The sequence below is a fragment of the Adiantum capillus-veneris genome, chromosome 18, assembly GCF_014529385.1.
Source record: "Adiantum capillus-veneris isolate H3 chromosome 18, ASM1452938v2, whole genome shotgun sequence".
NCBI classification, from domain to species: Eukaryota; Viridiplantae; Streptophyta; class Polypodiopsida; order Polypodiales; family Pteridaceae; genus Adiantum; species Adiantum capillus-veneris.
The window spans coordinates 53,065,483-53,086,707 of NC_140948.1; the positions used below are offsets into that span (position 1 = coordinate 53,065,483).

The following is a 21,225-nucleotide window of genomic DNA, read 5'->3' on the forward strand; positions in this document are numbered from 1 at the left end:
AGTATTATTAGTGTAGCTTTGTTGCATTCTAGTATGTGAGGCTCATCTTTGTCTCTCCTACGGGCCATGGCAAGAAGCAGCTGCAGCAAACGTAGTAGGTAATTCAACTATTGTCGTATAGATCTTTGAGGTCCCTTGGGATATATTTCCCATGACATTAAAATTTATATTCTTCTTCTTCTTTCTCTTTAACCGTTTGAATTCACAAAATCCCCGTCATATTTTGAGCTTGCCTTGAAGAAAATCAAGAAATTTCCACAAGTTTTAGTGTAAATACATGTAAAAGCTTGAAATTTTAAACCTAAAAACCGGGAGAAATTCAAGTTTTCCCTTTTTTTCTTCGATTCGAGAAAATGTATTTTTCTAGCCTTGCTCGTCTCTCTCTTTTTCAAAACCAAAAAACTTCTTTTGGAAGGTTTTGTTTTGTTCTGTAGCGCATGGGTAATTTCTCGGGGGGTTCACCATTCAGTACCCCCCTATATAACGTGCGTTCGGAGAGTATTAAAAAAATCCCTCTTTCAACATGTCTTAATGAATAAAATGACCCCTTATTTTAGGATTTTTTTCCAAAATTGAATTTAAAAACCCCTTATTTTAATGTATCTCTGTTAAATTGCCTAAATTTTTTGCATTTTAAAACCCCTCCTTTCGAACTCACGTTATACATTAACATGATAACATAGTGCACCCCCTGAGGGTGATTTTCTCCCTATATATATATATATATATATATATATATATATATATATATATATATATATATATATATATATATATATATATATATATATATATATGTATATATAATATTCTATGTTGTAGCATGCAAGCAGTGTTCATGAAAAGTGTGTGTCAACTTAGCCTTGACTCGGTTGTAAAATCAAAACAGCAGGTTGAAGGGAGGGGAAGAAGAAAAAAGTATGCTTGTAAAATTTAAGAAAATGGAATGAAATTGCAAATAATGCCAACTATTTTGGAAAACTTCCTCTTTGAATCTATCCTAGAGGGAATTTTTTCTTAAATTGATTTTCTTTGAACATTGGCCGCAGCTCAAGACTAAAGAAGGCCGAGTCTTAAATGACCCCCCACCATGGGATCCACGAAGGAGAAGTGCACGCAAGAAAACAGAGATGCGTGACGCCATTGGATTTTCAAAAAGTAAACGCCGATATATTTTGTAAGCTCGGACATCTAGAGAGTAAACTCAGACAAGCATAAGTATATGTGAACACGCCTATTTTCAATGAAATGCATACGTTCACTTGGTTAGAGCACGGGGCTACCACAACACCCCTCTGAGATCAAGACCGGGGCCAAGAACTGCGCCAGATTTTTGTCGCCATCGGATCTCCTTGAGATGCCCGCCCTCAATCCTCCGTCATCAATCTGCATGTCTCTCTCTCTCTCTCTCTCTCTCTCTCTCTCTCTCTCTCTCTCTCTCTCTCTCTCTCTCTCTCTCTCTCTCTCTCTCTCTCTCTCTCTCTCTCTCTCTCTCTCTCTCTCTCTCTCTCTCTCTCTCTCTCAAATGACCCCCCAGCCATGGGATCCACGAAGGAGAAGTGCACGCAAGAAAGTAGAGACGTGCGACGCCATTGGATTTTTAAAAAATAAACGCGGATATATTTTGTACGCTCGGACATCTAGAGAGTAAACTCAGACAAGCATAAGTATATGTGAACATGCCTATTTTCAATCATATTTTTGTCGCCATCAGATCTCCTTGAGATGCCCGCCCTCAATCCTCCGTCATCGATTTGCATGTCTCTCTCTCTCTCTCTCTCTCTCTCTCTCTCTCTCTCTCTCTCTCTCTCTCTCTCTCTCTCTCTCTCTCTCTCTCTCTCTCATTCAAAATGTTACATCCATATCTATGTTGCTTCAAGGAACGCAAGGGTGCAACATCACAATACAATACAGTGAATTTAAGAGAACAAAGTACGCTTGCATCCACAGACCACATCTAAATCCACGATTTTGCCATAAAGGTTTCCTAATTTACAGGGCTTCACAGCTTCACTATGAGTCGGACAAAACATCCTCACTTCCTAACTTCACAAAATAGAGAAGCCCTATACAAAATTGGCCATGGAAAGCACCTTTTCAGCTTCACAAGAGCCACCCAAAAACAGCACATGAGGAGACTCTATGAGAAGACTTGATGAAGTTGTATCTTACAAGGCCTGGGGGAATTCACATGAAAAATGCCCTGGTTTGCCACAAGAGTAGCACAAACCTCCACCACCACCACCTCCTCCATAACCACAACAACGGCTGCCTCCACCACTCGAACGACCCCCGCCAAAGCTTCGTCCACCCCCTCACTCGATGGACACTCACGTGCAAAATGCCCTTCTTCTCCACAATTGTAGCAGCTTCCTCCATCCCACCTCCATAGCCCTCACCACCACCGCTATTATTGTGATAAAACCACCACCACCTCCTCCATGCCCTCCACCTCCGCCATATCCACTACCTCCTCCTCCATCAGCAGATGGGCACTCCCAAGCAAAATGACCTACCTCACCGTAGTTATAACATCCACATCCGCCGCTACCACCACTTCCATACCACCACCACCATCACCTCCATAATCACCTCCCCCACCCCCTCCATATCCGCCACGCCCGCCCCTTTCCCTTCCACCACCATAACCACCTCTTCCTCCATATCCATCATCTTCTCTCAATCCTTGTAGAGCCTTTTTGTTCGGGCCTGTCACTTGAACTGCACGGGTCTGCCCATCGTCTCCCTCCTCAACGCGGAGCTCAACTTCCTCTCTCTCTCTCTCTCTCTCTCTCTCTCTCTCTCTCTCTCTCTCTCTCTCTCTCTCTCTCTCTCTCTCTCTCTCTTCCAACAAAAAACGCAGCCGTTTTTTGACCTAGTAGACAGTAGTTCACTCTTTTGATCATAACTTCTTCATCCGAACTCCGATTTGGGTGATCTATAGCCTCAATCAAAGAGCACAAAGTCCTCCATGCATTGATGTAAAGACAAAAAATTTCAGATTTATGGAAGGCATTTCTTTAACAGCATTTCCAAAGTGAACAGGTTTAGGAAAATTGACTCTCATCTCTTATTTTACATGCATTGTCGTCCGGCACTCGCAAGGGTTCTTCTTCTTCAACAAGGTCCACAACCATTGTGGAAAATGATCCAAAATCTCTTAAGTGTGGAGATAGCAACACAATCAATCAACCAACGACATCGAAAACCATGATCATGGCGTACTTGGTATCATTGCAGGAGACTGTAAACAAACAAGGTGAAGACTTACGATCACTTGCAATGGAGAATGGCACACTAAGGGTACTTGTGGTTGAGAATGAGAATCTTAAGAGGACACTTGAGATGCAAACAACACGTTTGATGCAACTTGAAGAGGAAGTCAAGGAACGTAAACGCTCTCTTGTGGACTTGAATGTAGAGCATGACCATGTATTGAAAGAGGAGAAATTTGACACCATGAGCAGGGATGTATACGACATGAAAAATGTATGCACAAACAAGTCTTGGGCTGATGTATGTGGTAGCAATGTGGTCTCTAATACCTCACTCACGCAAGCTATGGTTCAAACAAAGAATGTTGAGAATGTGGATGTGGAGGAGTTGAAGGAACAGGAGCGACGTTCCAAGAACATTCATATTCGTGGAATTCCCAAAGAGAAGTTAGAGACACCTCCTTCTCTTGCCATTGTTATTGAAGATTTCTTCAAACGTACGAACATCATATTGTGCGCATCACTTCTCACTCTCTCTCCAGTTTCTCTCTCTCACACACGCACACTAAAACATGGACAACAACTGCAAGTCTCCTCTCATGCGAATCATCGAGCTTGCCAAACAGTAGGTCTACTAAATGTGAGCACAGCTCTTTGCATAAGAAGGAGAAACCAGCACGTGGATGCCTTTTTTGAGCTCAAAAATTTTAAGCCACATTATATATAGTATAGAATTTTTTGTGCTTTGAAGGTTAATTGGTAAGTATGGTACTTCATGCAATTTTTCTCATGCTATGTGTCATACATATTGCTACCCACTGCTCAAGTCTTCAAGTTTTGGCAAAACTGGGAAAGGGCATTTTCTATCTGTGTCCTGACAATGAAAAAAACAAGAAGAGGACAAAATAAATCGTCACCCTTGAAAGCTTTAAGTTAGAAGACGACCATCAAGCAAATGCCAACTTTACCCTTGCTAGATTCTTGTGCAAAATTGTTCTTCTATGTTGAGTTTAACATGATTGGAGCAAACTCCTTGACTATTTCAACCATAGCCTCTTTAGGATTGACCCTAGTGGAGTCGATAAGGAGGAGGCAACAAGTAAGCAAGATTATCCTTCTATGTTGAAATTTACATGATTGGCCCTACTTCAATTAATAAGTAGGAGGTAACAAGTATGCTAGGAGGAACTGCTCATGAGATGGTGGCGACGGTGGAAACCCTTCAACACAACCTTGTTGACAGAGTCATTTGGAACTAGAAGTTAGAACTTATTGTCACCTTGTTGATGTATTTGGGTACTAGTTAGATGAAAAAAAAAATGTAAAAAAAAGAAGTGACTTCCCTACCATTGTATACAGTTTTTATCCTTGTGGGTTGCTGACTCCTATTAAAAGCCAAGAACTCTTAGCTCATTTGTCCCCATGGCAAGTAAACCTTGCATGGGTTGGCTTTCTTTTTTGGTTTTGTTAATATGAAATATGCCACATAAATTGTGAATTGCCAAAAAAATAAACATGATTGGAGAAAAAGTTGATTTATTTTATTTGAATTTTGTGTGTATTTTGGTTCCCTTGTTTATTTACTTTAGGAAAAAGAAATCAAGCATCAAATTTTTACATTAAAGTCAATGCCAGTTAGTTCTTCAATGTCTACATGGGCTTCGATTCATAAATTGTGTGTGTGTGTGTGTGTGTGTGTGTGTGTGTGTGTGTGTGTGTGTGTGTGTGTGTGTGTGTGTGTGTGTGTGTGTGTTTGTGTTTGTGTAATATTATATACACACATATATGTATGTATTGTTGTATTAAGATAATACTTATACACAAAATAACATTTTGTTCAAAAAACAATTAGTTTTAAACATAGGAAGGTAGATTGCACAAAACAATTATGTATTTGACTCACTTTTGTACAATATGATCAAAATCAAATAACATTTTAATTATCAAAGACAGCACGACCACACTGGTTTATGAGAATGATATAAGCCTTCATCTTCAAATTCGGTCTGCAACAGAACTAAACCTCTTTAAGCTAAGATAGAATTCTTGCATGCATCCATATAAACAAAACGACATATTCGTTAGCTTTGGATACATTTTACATGTGTCAAAGGATGTAACAATTGTTAACCTTCTCCTACTTAAAGATTATTAGAATAGCTACTGCCCTAACAAATGAAAGAGTGCTTATCTATATTTTCTTATACTCTCTCTTTTTTTTGAAAATTTTTATTTTGCCTCTTGATTAGCATCAAAAGGAATTATGCCTTTTTATGGGGACGGCAATAGTTGTCTAAACAAGTATAACTAATGTTATCTAAAGAAGCTTAGAACTTCTTAATGTAAGTTCAATACACCGTAGAACCCAAGTAATTAACCCAATCATAAGAAGTACTCCATCCTACTCCAAAATTAGTGAGAACTGAGGTAGCAAGAGTGAGGTTAGATCAGTCAAAGTTTCTTAAGATTGTATAAGTAATCCAAGAAATGATAACCAAAGCTTTGTTTTTCCAACTACACAAATCAAAATCCTACATTAGTATAGTTTCAACAAAGCTTTATGTATCCAAGACTTTAGTATAGCCATTTTACCTATAGAGTAGATAGAACCATTCAGATATGTACTATCTAGCTTATCAAGCGAAGCAACTCAAAAATAATCCATAGATGATAACCAAAGCCTTGTTAAATGACATAGACCAAAATCCTACATCAGTATAGTTTCAAAAAAGCTTTATGTAACCAAGGCTTCAGTATAGCCATTTTACTATAGATTACATGGAACCATTTAAATATCTACTATCTACCTTATCAAGCGTAGCAACCCAAAAATCTTATATCTCCCATATGGACTATATTTCCAATTTCTATACGAGATCAACACTATCAAGCTATCAATTGTTCAATCCAAGATCCAAACACATGATTAGTCACCAATTTTTACAAAAGGAACTAAAAGTAGCAGGCAATCAGTTATTTAAACCAAAATCTAATCAAGGAACTAAACTCTCATGCTAAATCCAACGCATTAAGTGGCATCAGATGATTGCAAGACCTCACATCATCATCAAAAGCTTAACATTCCCAAAATGTCAGTAAACCAATCAAGCAACCAGTTGACTAGAGATCCTCAATATCATATGGTGCTTTAGCAAAGTGCCAAGACCATACGACCGGTAACCAGCTAGTAAAATAATGAACATAAATAAGATCAATTTAGAACAAAAGGACAATGCACTATCATAAATAGAGATCACTTGTATGATTCCCATCCCCAAAATCTCAAAACAATCAAAGTGCCAAGACATTCACAAGAGCAACAAATACCTCAATAAATCAATACCAATAGAAAAAAACTTTCCAGAGCATGTTGGTGAGATCGAAGGAAAGCAAGAATTAGTAGAGGTACCCAAAGCCAGGAGAAACATTCTTACAATCAGAGGCTCAAATGTAGGTTAGATGGTTGTTATCCTAGAATATAGTAAAGAAACCAAGAGGCACATAAAAAGAAAAGGGCATCCAACCAGATGCAAGAATTCAAGCCCCAAGAAGGCAGCATACCACTTGTAAAAGAGACCGTATATAGAAAAAAGTATAGTGTTAGGTAGTAAGACGATTTCAAAGCCAAAAAATCAACTTGATGGAGAATGATTACTCTATGCAGCTTATGTAAAGCAATAGATTCAAAAGCACAAGATTACACAAGGTAGCAAGAAGCCAAGTTGCACCAAAAAACCAAGCAAAGTGGCAATTCCATTCATATTTCAAATGAGAAAGGACAAAATGTAGAGTTTTCTTAGCTCAAACCCTAGAGAGTTCAATAAACTCCAAAACCCTTTAGAGAAAACTGAGCCAAACCTACGGAAGATTTAAAAGGGGTCTTCAACAAGAGTGATCATATGTAATCATATTTATTAACCCCATCTGAAAATAAGCAGTGAGGCATTTCAATAGACCTTTTCCCTAGGAATCTTCACATCTAACACCCATCATGTGTATTTCCATAGTCCCTACTAGGAAGATCAGATGGTGAAAGCTAGAGTGAAGACTCCTAAAAGGTAGAACAAACCAGTTATCACAATTACCACGTGTTATTTAAAACATCAATTTAAAAAAATACCACGTGCTGCTTAGAACATCAATAGCACTAGAGTACTGCCAAAGAACATTTTCTTTAAAAAACAATTCAATAACCATTGACGTGAAAAGAAAATCTATGAGGAAGATGTTTCCTCAATTTTTATGTTGATCTAGGAGGATATAGATCACAGTAATTAGCACCCAGCATGCTAGCAACCACAAGAACTTCTTCTACAAGCATACCACTTCCTCTCACACTCAAATTCTCTATGTTAATAGTTCAAAAGGCTAAGTGAGGGATAGAAAATCCCTCACCTTTAATGAGGAAATGGTTTGCAAACCAAGACACTTCCACCTCCTCAAGCAAGTAAGGCAAGACCTTAAAAGGCATCTTTTCAGTCAAGTAGGTACTTGCAAGGACAAGGAGTTCCCCTTCATAGGAAAAGACAAAGGTAGATAGTTGTAAGGCACATAATTCTACAATAGCCCAAGCAGCTAGTATATAGAAGGAAAAAAAATCCTGCATAACCATCTTCATCCTGATCAAGGTAATCTAGCAAAAGGTAAGAATACATTCAGCTATCTTGGTCGAAGGGAAAGAGAGATGATTCCAGACAAAGTCTCAATACATTAAAGTCATGGAAATATGAGCTTGTCAACAAAACAGAAGGAGAGGAGTAAAGCTGCAAACTAGCCATCATAGCCTTGTGGTGGTGCAATATCGACATGGCAATGAAGAGTTCGGCTTTGTGTAGAATATGAGGTCATCAGCGTAAAACAAGTAAAGGACGGATGGAATTGTCCCTTGATAGGAGGAGCTTAAGTGAATACAGAGCCCAAACAATCAGATGTAAGGGAGTGTGAAAGAAGTGGGTGAAGAGAGAGAGAGAGAGAGAGAGAGAGAGAGAGAGAGAGAGAGAGAGAGAGAGTCAAAGAGAGTAGAGACACCAATGTAAAGGCAATGTCCATGCAATAGGTATCAAATGGTTAGCGTAAAGCTTATGAGTGTAGGTAGGTGCAAAGGTGAGCCTTAAACACTAGTTTGGTACCAAAAAGGACAACTCAATGTTTTTTTCACGAATTTAAATAAAATGGTTAATGGAATCTAGATAACATCTCAAAAAATGCTTTTGTAAACTTATAAATGGTTAATAAAATCTAGAAAGCATCTCAAGAAATGATTTTGTAAACTTATAAAATGCTAGCCAAAGTATTCATAAAAATTATTTTTCCTCTTTTATACACAACTTCAATAGTAACGACAGTCATGAAAAGCACCCACTCAAAATAGCAGCATAGCCTAGTCTAAGAAAACAAATGAGTAGGGTGCATGCAATAATCCATGGTAGATACTTATATATGTGCTTGATATTTTTGGTATCTTCAAGTGAGAAAAAAAATTATACAATCGTGTGGATCAAATATGCAACATTTGTGAATTCAATTTAATGACCACATAAAACATTCGATTCATCTAAATTTGCATTGCCTTATGTTGCATACATACTAGATCTACCACTCCATTACTTAAGGTGATACTATTTGATGTTTGTGCAAGCTAGGTTTGGTGATTTATGTCATATACCAAAAACTACGCATGTTGAAATTCTTATTTTTGTATTATCAAATATTAAGCTTAAAATAAAGTCCACTTTTGAATGTGTTCATTCATCTCATTTATTTGTATACAAATACTTGATATAGACACAGTTGGAAAATCTATATGCACACTTTCATTGGTTTTGTATAGCAATGTTTGTTTTGCAAGAAGTTATGAGTTTTAATTAGAAGATGTCGTTGAATTTGAAGAAGTATAGAGATTTTTCAAGGAGAAAATCCTACATGAGGAGGAGCAATAACTAGAAGAGTGACCAAGTGTGAGTGTGTGTGTGTGTGTGTGTGTGTGGGTGTGTGTGTGTGTGTGTGTGTGTGTGTGTGTGTGTGTGTGTGTGTGTGTGTGTGTGTGTGTGTGTGTGTGTTACTACTTATACACAAAAGAATAATTTGTTCAAAAGACAACTGGCTGTAGAAATTAGGAAGGTGGCTTGCACAAAAAAGATTTTGTATTCAACTCATTTTTGAACAATACACTCATAATGAAATAGCATTCTAGTTGTCCTATACATTAGGACTAAACCATGTTATGAGGATGAAATATGCCTTCATCTCCAAGGTCGGTAGACTACAGCAAAGCTAAACCTTTTTATGTAAAGATAAAATTCTTACTTGTATCCATATAGACAACATATTCTGTTAGACTTGGCTACGTATAACATGTATCAAAGGACCTATCAGTTGTTATCCATGTCATACTTAAAAATAATTAGACTAACTACAATCCTATATATATAGAAGCATCCCATTCTTAAGAACCATCCTTTTCTTTGAAGGTTACTGCAAAGTTTGGCAATATTGACATCTAAATTGATGTTCTCCAAAGAATCTAGGAACCTCTTTATGTAACTTTTGTTCAATGTAGAATCCAAGTAACCAAGTTAGTCACAAGAAGTAATCTAACCTACTTAGCAATATGGTTCTTAGCTTGTTAATTCATTAGTAGGTTATCAAAATCCATTCATTTTAGATGAAACTTACCAAAGATAGGGAAAGCACAATGCTAGGTAGTGCAAAAAACAAGAGGTATAGAAACCCATCTTGCCATAAAGTGAGCAAAGCGTTTAAGTCATTGTACCACTTTCAAATAAATGCCAAGTAATTCCTCTTTTTAGTACTAAGAGTTGAAGCTCCAAGCTATAATTATACTCTTGGAGTAGTGTCCACATGATCATAAAAGACTTAAAAGTAACTCTATGTTTTACCAAACAGTTCAAATTTGTCAAACTATCTACAAGCCACCACAACTTGTATGCAGATTTTCAATGTAACATGTTGTAACTTGATCCATATAATAGGACTTTCATAATTCAAACATACTTATTTTGAAGTGTAGGTATGCATGCCATTGGGAACATTTAGCAGGGATCATTTATGGTAAGCGAACAACAAGCAGAACATAGAAGGTTAATACTCAATTTGGAATTAACCAAATTCAAGGCAATGGTAGAGAAGAGCCTTCATAAATGAGAACCATATAAAAGGGACATTCCCTATGCCAACCCATTTGAGGATAATGAGTTATAGATGTAAAATTGTAGAAAAACCCACTTTAACTAAAGCCCTCTAGAAAATGGAAGCAATGACAGATGCCTCGGCCATGTTCTCAAGGCAGATGTGTCAATCCATTTGAGGACAACCATTCAGAGATGTAAAAAGTAAAAAATCTCAAAGAGCTAAAAGAGCAGCAAAAGCAAAATTGGTTTAAGTAAACCTAAGATGAAACATCAGTAAACACTACCCAAAATGGATTAAATAGTCAAAATATTAGTAGGTGCAGAGCAAGCTACCAAGATCATCCTTGAACTCTTTCAATCAATTATCACGTAAGAGCCACAAAGAAATATCAAAGCCAATAGGCTAGAGAACCCAGAAGAAAAAAATATCAATAACCAAGCTATGATGTAAATTAGTGCATCTTTAGCAATACATTAGTATAATAAAAACCAAAAAAATCATGCCAAAAAATACAAAAACAAGTGAGTGTTGACACAATAAGACTAGAGTAACAACCACATTTAAGCCCAAATGTTAATTTCCAAATCAAAGTGCCAAATTTAATCCTAGAGGATATGATGTATACAAAAGAAAAATTCAAATTTAAGCAAAATCATGACCGAAAAGTGGAGCCAGAGTATTCCACCCACAACTAGTTAATAGCCCCAAACCCTTGTCAATAAGAAGGCAAAAGGGTGAGCAACCGTGAAATACTAATCCTTGATACCCATTGATCAATAATCTACTTTCAAATAAATTCTCCAAAAAGACTAGGGACCAAACTCCAAAATTAATGACTTGTTTAAGGTTAAAGTTCTCAAATCATACTTTAACTCTAAAAGGAGAAATCATCTCCAACAACAAACCTAAGTGTGACAAGATGGCATCTGAACCAATCAAGATCAATGTCATTCCCCCTTTTTTTTACATCAAAAATCCAATTGTTCAAGATTTTGATAAACATCATATAATCACAACATCCAGAGAAGGCATCACTAGGGCCAATAACAAGAGAAGTATTAAAGATCAGCATAGCCCACCATGCCAACAAATCCAGACAAAGCTATCTATTTCTCTCTCTCTCTCTCTCTCTCTCTCTCTCTCTCTCTCTCTCTCTCTCTCTCTCTCTCTCTCTCTCTCTCTCTCTCTCTCTTGCGAGGGCGAGGGCGAGCAGCTAGACGAGGGCGAGGGCGAGCAGCCTGAGGCGAGGGCGAGCAGGTTGGACGAGGGCGAGGGCGAGCAGCTGGACCAGGGCGAGGGCGAGCAGCCTGAGGCGAGCAGCTGGACCAGGGCGAGCAGACTAAGGAGGGCGAGCAGGCTGACGAGGACGAGATGTCTGAGGGGAGGAGACTGAGGTGAGGCGAGCAGGCTGAGTCAAACCCTCTTGCGTTGCCTTGCTGGACGAAGGACGAGCTCATCGAGCTCTCTCTCTACTGGACGAAGGACGAGGGCGAGCTACTGGTCGAAGGCGGGGCGAGCTATTGGACCTGGTCGAGGGCGAGCAGGTGGACCTGGTCGAGCTACTAGTCCTGTGTCAAGGGGGCGAGCAGCTTGCCAAGGGCAAGGACGAGGGCCCTAACCTCTGAAGGACGAGGGTGAGTTGTGCCAAGGGTGAGAGCTAGCTGCCTACCAAGGAAGAGGGCTAGAAGAGCCAAGGGCGACCAGACGAGACCAGTGCCAGGGCGAGGACGAGAGCAGTCAAGTCAGTCAGGACGAGGGCTAGGACTTGGTGACGAGGGCAAGGCCAACCAGGGCAGAGGCCAGACCTCAGCTGGTGAGGGCCTTGACTCAGTGCTCGCTTTCTTCTTCTCTCTCGGATGGACCAACCAGTCGAGGATGGTGATGCAAGTGGCTTCACCACGCCACAAAAAATGAAAGCGACATTCAAGCGGAGGAACAGAGATAGCATACTCTCGCCAAGCTCATTGCGGGCAGGGAAAACCGTCAGAATCCAAGATGATTTAATGATGGAGAGGGTTCAAGTGATGATTAAATTTGAGCTCAACTTTATGAGAGATGACATCAGGAAAGAGATGTACGCAAACGCAGAGAGTTATAAAAATTCTATGTATGCAGATATGAGGAAAGAATTCGATAAAGCGATGCTTGGTAAGCATGATGAGATGTATCTATTTGTGAAAGGGGAGATGCAGGCTCTAATGCGGGCAGAAGTGAATGTAATGGAATGTATTATGCAGAAAAAGTTGGATGAGGATATTGCAAGCTTTGAATCTTGGAAAACCAATGTGGAAAAGTGCATGAAGGAAAAAGATGCAGTGATTAAAGAGCTTAAAGGGGAACTTGCAGCGTGCAAAATTATGCCCAAAACGGAAGGGGGAAATCAGCCCTCGATGTTAAAGGAGCTCGAAGATATTAAGGAGCAGGTGAAAACTCTGCGCAAAGGGGAAGAACTAAACTCGAAAGAGGCTTCCTCATGGGCGGAGCGCCTTTCTAAAACACAGGATAAAGTTGATGAAGCAGAAAAATGGATTGAAGGTGCAAAGAAAGGAAAGGCCCGAATGTCAGAAGCCGCACAGACTTCTACCATCATCAATATGACCATTGAGGAGGAACAGAAGAAGAGGACTAGAGCCCTCCATGTGCGTATTACTGGTATCAAAGACACCGAAAATGTAGAAGACGAAGTGAAGGAACTCTTGCAGCGCATGGGTATCCCGGAACCTATGCACACAGGTGCTTGGAGAGTAGGAAAGAAGGGAGTGGATGAGAAGGGAAACGTCAAAGAGAAAGCACTTATTTTGCATTTCCCGACTTTGGAAACAAGGAAGGAATTCCTGAAGAAGAGACCAGCACTTAAGAAAACTGGAATATTTATGGGGGATGACCTTACTTTAGCACAAATAGCACATATGCAAGAGTTGATGCCAGAGATCAAGGCAACAAGGGAGAAGGGAAAAATTGCCTTTTACAGAGGAGGGAAAGTAGTGGTTTTGGAAAAATGCACAGCATGACAGTGCGAGACATATGGGACCACACTCCGGATGGCGGCATGGAATTGTAATGGATCATATAGGCTGGATGTGGGTGCCTTTGAAGATAGCTTCAGAGATAGAGACATTGTCTTTTACTCGGAGACACATCAAAAATCTGGACAGTTGATGCCAAGTGTGACTGGCTATTTATGGAAGACCGCTTGTCGGCCAGACGCTAGATCCCAGCATGGAAGTCGAGGTTCAGGAGGGGTAGCAGTCTTATTCAAGGAAGAGTTGCAGCCGCTATTACAGATTGTCCGGAGAGATGACCAGGCGAGATACATGTGGGTGAGACTGAGAGCTGAGACAGGCAGATTCTTATACATTGCTATATGTTACTTTCCCCCTAGCACATCAGTCTATACCTCACCTAGAGGGCAATCCCCTTTCTCTATACTTGATGATGACATATGGATGTTCTCTAGAGATGGAGATATCATTCTCTTGGGAGACTTTAATGCCAGGACGGCCAACTCCCAAACGGTATTTTATGATACCTCGGAGGAGATACTTAGAGAGATGGATATATCGGAGATGGGACTTGACAGACACTCACAGGATAAAGAGCACATAGAGTATGGGAGATATCTCATGGAGATGACAACTACGCATGGTCTGGCCATACTTAATGGTCTAGAGATTTTTCCTTCGTCTGGGGGATTCACATGCTTTCCACACAGACATGGGGCCAGTACAGTGGACTATTTCATGACTTCATCGAGCTTCATCTCTCATATTCAAGATCTCAGTGTGGGCCCTAGGCCTGTTGGAGTAGCAATGGACCATGCTCTCCTGACTTTTTCAATCTCTTTCTAGTATAGTGTCTCTCAGACACCACGGAGGACTGCACACACACGGTATACTTTTACACCAGAGACGGATTCAGTTTATGTGGAAGAGATTTACAGACGGATGGGGGCAGCCGAGCTTGTATATACAGTGGAGGAGATCACCACTTTATTGACGGAGATCTTGCATGGGGCAGCAGGAGAGGCATACCCACACACTCAACTAGATTAGAGAAGACGTTCTGGGAACATGCCTCAGAATAGTTGGTATGATGAGGAGTGCAGAGAGATGAGAGTTCAAATTCAGAGCGAGCTTATACTTGGAGTCATTACATATAGACATTCTCGGATTGCCCTTCGGCGTTTAGTGCGATGGAAGAAGCGGGCCTTTTTAGCCTAGATGGAACGTGATTTGTATCAGCTCTTTTTGAGCCGAGATTCAGGTGAGGCCTGGCGTCTCTTCCATGAGCACTCACCTCCTCCAGTGATTACCTCTCCCAAGATTTGGGGTCAATATGCAGCATCATTATATACAGTACCTGGGAAACCACCATTACCAGACCCTCTAGAGCCATGTCCAGCCACTAGTAACTTCTTTACCACTGAGATGGTGAAGAACGCCATTGACAGGATGAGGACTAGGAGAGCATATGATCATGATGGTTTGGTGGCAGAGCACTTGATACATGCTAGAGATTTACTGTCAGAGGTTCTTGCACGGTTGTTTAACCGTGTCATGTGTGAGGGACTACCCGAGTCCTGGAGATTATCTACTATTGTACCTCTTTTCAAGGCAGGGGACCCCACGGTACCAGGGAACTACCGTACTATTATGATGGCACACATTGGCACGGTTGTATGCATCCATTCTTGAACAGCAACTGAGTAAATGGGCAGAAAGTGAGGGCATACGAGCAGCAGGGCAGGCTGGGTTCAGGAGGGGTTTCTCCACTTTGGACCATATTCTTACACTCAGAGCCATTATTGAGGAGGGTCGGGCACATGGGAGACGGATGTATTGTTGCTTTGTGGACTTCCGCAAGGCATTTGACACAGTGCCGAGGGCCAGATTGATGCACAGGCTACTGAAGTTGGGAGTACCCACAGAGATCATATGGGGGATCATGGCTTTATACGGCTCAGTGACTGGCCAGGTATGCACTCCTGAGGGAATTTCTGACATTGTTCATTCCACTATTGGAGTGAAACAGGGGTGTCCTTTGTCCCCTACACTTTTTGGTATGTATGTAGATGAGGTCTCTAACTACATTGACAGAGAGGGTGACAGAGGCGCTCAGTTGCTGGCAGGGACATGGATCCCTTTATTATTATATGCTGATGATATTGTGTTAATGTCAGAGTCGCCAGAGGGCATGCAAAGACATTTGGATGCATTGCACAACTTTGCAGAGGATAGTGGACTGTCTGTGAACCTTGGTAAAACCAAGGTTATGGTGTTTAACACCACACCACAGTGGGTCAAGAGATCGGCACCTACACTCGTATATGGCCAGGACACTGTGGAGTACACAGATGAATATACATATCTGGGGGTGGTATTCACGGGACCGAGGTTTACCCTGAGGAGAGCAGCAGAGACTAGACTATCCAGAGCCTATGCGGCATTAGGAGGGCTAGAGAGGATGTGTTCGCAGGTTCAGTTTCAAGAACCACGAACAAACTATGGCTCTTTGATACTTTGGTTGCTTCAACTATGCTTTATGGGGTCCAAGTTTGGGGACCATCTGTGAATCATGACAGTTGGAGGAACATGGAGAGACCCTTGGTATTTATGATATCCCGGATGATTAGATCCAAGGCCTCTGTACCACATGCGATTATTCGAGCGGAGGTAGCCGCCCCTCCTATAGAGATTGAGGCTCTTACTAGATCAGTGTCCTTTATGCACAGTCTATGGGATACACATAGAGGCAGATATACTAGACTGGCTCTTGAGTCCTCTAGACAGTTAGCGATGCAGGGAGATGCATCATGTTGGTATGTACAGATGACCTCATGGTTTCAGAGGCATGGTTTCAGCATGGATAGATTGCCTCCCTTTCAGTATTCCTTGGATGCACCCTCCCTGCCAGTCACACGGACGGAGATCACTAGACTCGTTCGTCAGGATCTTATACAGTTGGACACCAGGAGGACATGGGTAGAGCCGATACAGGAGTTGGGCACGAAGATGGCTTTCTACAAAGAGCACCTTCTCCAACTTTCAGGGGATGGGTTTGTGACTCGTCCGAACTACATGGACACTCATTTATGTCATGGTCTGCGATGTGCTATTGGTCAGATTCGCACATCCTCACACCAGCTGGAGATTGAGACGGGTAGATTCAGAGGGATACCACCAGAGTCTAGGATATGTCAACTATGCGGTAGAGAGCCAGAGACAGAGCTACACTACATATGCCACTGCACTATGTATTATGAGATACGAGGGCACTTCCATTGCTTATTCAGGGAGGGTTTTGGACCCCTAGATAGAGTCATGAGGTATCAGGACCAGAGATGCCTTGGCTTATATCTACTTGAGCTACACCAACATAGAGACAGTCTGTTGGGGAGACATGGAGTACGACAGTCATAGAGACAGATCACAGATTTCTTTGGATCGAGGGAGCCAAGAGACCAACCACCAGCACAGGGTTGTACCCGCATTCATACCAGAGGCACCCTCATTGACAGGGCGATTGAGCTCGGGAGATCGAGACGACCACGACCAAGACACAGGAGCACACTGCATCGACGGAGACTCCAGCAGAGGATCAGAGGCATTCTATCACGACACCCAGATTGTCATTGAGGGCCTATTCTACATTTCACATTTCACACTTCATTTCAGTTTTCATTTTTTACTTTCAGTACTTTTTGTACTTGTACCTCAGACATTGTATTAGATTCACCACTTTGTATCTGATGGTCTCATAGGTCATTTTGGCCTTTTGAAGACGTTAATATATCATTTCATTTCTCTCTCTCTCTCTCTCTCTCTCTCTCTCTCTCTCTCTCTCTCTCTCTCTCTCTCTCTCTCATAGTCCAAAGAGCATGTCACAAATAGAGCCTACTACTTCGTTTTGATAGATATAAACCAACAAGTACCAATTATAATAAAAAAAGTCATAGTTCATAGAATCAAGTATCAAACCTCTTCTAGGACATCAAAAAGCCTTCCATTTCAAGGGTGTTTTTCTTAAAATATTCAGTTATCACAGCAATAAACAATTGCCATATGAGCATTTTATACTAAAAGAAGCCATCCAAATTCAAAGAATTACCTAGTCAATTCATTCCAAAACAAAATGAGAGCCAAGTGAGCTCGGTATCATAGTCTAATTTAGTTATGATTGAATCGTTTGAAAGCAAGGCAACAATTACAGAGTTGGCCAGAGCTATAAGACATCGATTGGTGCAAGTCAAAGTCCAGAAACGAGTAGACATATACTCCCCCCCCGGATCTGAACGGAGGGTGCACATAGTACATTTAGAGACATTTTCAGCCATAGCCAAAAATTTCTTGAAGCACATAAACACTTTGGACTTAGCTTTAACCGGATACACCCATGCATGCCTGGAGTAATCATCAATGAAAGTCACGAGAAGTAAAGATAATTGCCCACAGACGGAGTTTGCATGGGTCCACAAACATCACTATGCACAAGCTGCAACCTGCATGTAGCCCTAATAATTGAACCATCCTTTGGAAACTTCGAATGTTGCATTTTGTTCAAAATACAACCTTCACAAACATGCTTCACAGGTGCTTAAGTGGCAGCAAAGAAGGAACCATGTCAATTTTTTGCAAACATAGCAAACTAGCCGAATTTTGATGCCAAAAACATGCATGACAAAGTTTTACATCTAAAAAAGCCTTTGAATCACAACTGCATTTGCAAAATGCTGTCCACATTTGTCATACAAAGGGAGCCTATACAGCCCACGGCATAAAATGCCAGATGCAACAATTTCATCACCAAAACTAAGATCATGAATTATACAACTGTCATCCACAAATTACACAACAAGACCAAATCTAGCAAGTGCAGATACAGACAAAAGGTCCTTTTTTATCCCAGGTACATAAAGTACATCAACAAGTGTAAAAGAACTACCACTCGCAACATTAAGCACAATCTTTTCAACTCTCTTGATCGGATAAGAGGCATTGTTGGCACAAGTAACTGAATTCCCATGATGAGGGACATCCTTGGTAGGTAATGTGCTTTGTAGCACCAATATCAAAGTACCACACATATGAATCTGCAACAACTGACACATATGCATCATGGACAGAAGAATCAAAGTGCACTCGACACTAAATGCCCATTATGCATCTACATCAGCATCACAATCTCCTTTCACAAAAGATTTCACAATTGTTGCACTTGTAGTGGAACCAGCCTCTTTCTTTTTAGCATCTTTTGCCTTCAATTTGAGACAATGCTTGATCAAGTGAGCATTAGCTTTACAATAATAGCAACACATCTTCTTTTTGCCCCTTTCACCAGAATTCCCAAACGAAGTGCTACCAGCAAAAGCATTAGAAATAGGTGATTTGCCACTTATAGAAAAACCATGACAAGTGGCTACATTGTTGTTACCACTTTTTTCTTTGAGAAGCAATAAAGGCATGTTCAACTTCACACTGCTTAGCCCTGTTTTTTCTTGAAAGTGACTCTTGCAATAGCAATGTGCATAATGCATTAAACTTGACAACATCAGGATTTCCTTGGGTCATAAGTCTCCAAGTACTAGCAAAAGTCTGGTAAGAATCTATCAATACATCAAGAATAGTCTGCACAAGGAAACTGTCAGAAATGACTTCAGCTGCAAAAATAAGTTGCTAATTAATATCCATGATACCAACAAGGAAAGTGTTCATTTCATCTTCCTCATACATAATCTTCGACTCCAGCTCTTTACGCAGCAATGCAATTTTAGCCTCATTGCGACTTGCATAAAGACAAGCTAGAATATCCCAAGCCCGTTTTGCACATTTAACTCAACGACTGTGAAGAGTAATAGTGTGCTTCATAGATAACGCAATCAATGCATGAGCCTACACATCTCTAATATCCCAATGAACCTGCTCAACCGTAGACAAAACAGCTATAGCAGGAGCAACCTTGCCACCAAAACCTACAACATCCTCAACATCACTTGTATTCTTAGAACTAGGACGTACATCAATGCCCAGCACAACATTCTAAACGCCCTTTGACACAAGAACATGTTGCATCTCGTAAGCCCACATTGGATAATTGTTCCCATCTAATTTATCCTCAGCAGCAAAATCTTTAACACATCTGTGTTGTTGTCAGTCGTGATGAGTGCCTACACTTGATGTGAAAACTTCCTGAAAAGATGAGAAATGAAGCGAGACATGAAGCGAGACCAACATGTGCTATATAGCACAACCCAAGAAGAGTGTAAGGCACATGTTATGCAAAAAATGACACTGATAGAAATTCTGCACAAAAAGACGAAACTACATGTGCAGGCGCTCATCAAATCTCACCAAAATCTGAGAAAGTGAACAGGCGTATGCTGGCGATGTTGGCGACTAAGATCGGGAGGACGCAACCTACTCTGATACCAATTGTTGAAAATAGGGTTGTAAGGAAACGCACACAGCTTGGAGAAGACGAAGAAGCTCAAGACACACAACAAAGAGTAGCTTTACGTAGTGTGCAATGGAAAGATGAGTTAGCCCTAGAGCACTGGACGTATATACAATGCACGGGAAAAAAACCTCCTAGTGAGGCGGCGGTCCTAAGTGTGTTCACACACAGCACTACCACATATGTATGGTAACAGTGATGCTAGCATCATAAAATTAGTGTCAGCAAGAAACCAAAGTATAATAGCATCAAAGTAGTACCAATTATTTCATTGTTTACAAGATTCAAAAATCAGTACAACCAGTAATCCAAACTAAGAAGAGGCCTCAAGCTAACAGGACTTTTAGAGCAATGCACAACAAGATTTTTAGAATTAATGCCTAGTCCCCAACCAGTTAACCAGAGATCCTCAATATGCTTCAAAACAGAGCCAGACCATACAACCAGTAGCCAGCCAGCCAGTAAAATAATCAACAGAAATAAGATCAGTTAAGAGCCAAAGGACAACGCACCATCATAAATAGAGATCACTTGTCTGAGTCCCATCACCAAAATCTCAAAACAATCACGGTGCCAAGACATTAGCAAGAGCAACAAACACGTCAGTAAATCAATACCAGTAGAAAAAACACTTTTCAGAGCCCGCTAGTGAGATCAAAGGAAAGCAAGAATTAGTAAAGGTACCAAAAACCAGGAGAAAAATTCTTCCAATCAAAGGCTCAAATGTAGGCTAGAAGGATGTAATCTCAGAATATAGTAAAGAAACCAGGATGCACCTAAAAATAGGACATCCAACCAGATGCAAGAAATTCAAACCTTAGGAAGGCTGCATACCATATGTAGAAGAGACTGCATGTAACAGAAAGTGCAGTGTTAGGTAGTAAGACATGTTCAAAGCCAAAAATTCCAGCTTAATGAAGATTGATTACTCTATGCAGCTTATGTAAAGCAACAAATTCAAAAGCACAGGATGACACAAGGTAGCATGTAGCCAAGTTGCACCAAAAACCAAGAAAAACGGCAAATTTCCGCTCATATTTCAAGTGAGAAAGGACAAAATGTAGAATTTGTTTCAAAGGGATCCTAAGCAAGACTGATCATAATTATTAACCCCATCAGGTGCAGTTACATAGTCCCAACTAGGAAGAGAAAAAACCATATCAGTGAAAAGATCTCGACCAGATGGTGAAAGTTAGTATGACGCCTCCTAAAAGGTAGAACAAGCCAGTTATCACAACTACCGCATGCTGTTTAGAAAGACGATAAAGGTAATCCAGAGCAAGAGACAAATCATATCTAGTAGCAAAAAAAGAAGCAGAGATTATCCATATATAATTAAGTCGTGTATCCTGTCATGGCTAGATTTATTCCACTATGGCATAAGAACAACCCATATACAATGCATTTT

General features: G+C 40.5%; 1 pseudogene; it reads right to left on the minus strand.

Moving 5' to 3' along the window:
* Positions 1–2,168: 2,168 nt before the first annotated feature.
* On the minus strand, positions 2,169–2,773 carry LOC147435665 (uncharacterized; annotated as a pseudogene).
* Positions 2,774–21,225: the final 18,452 nt, after the last annotated feature.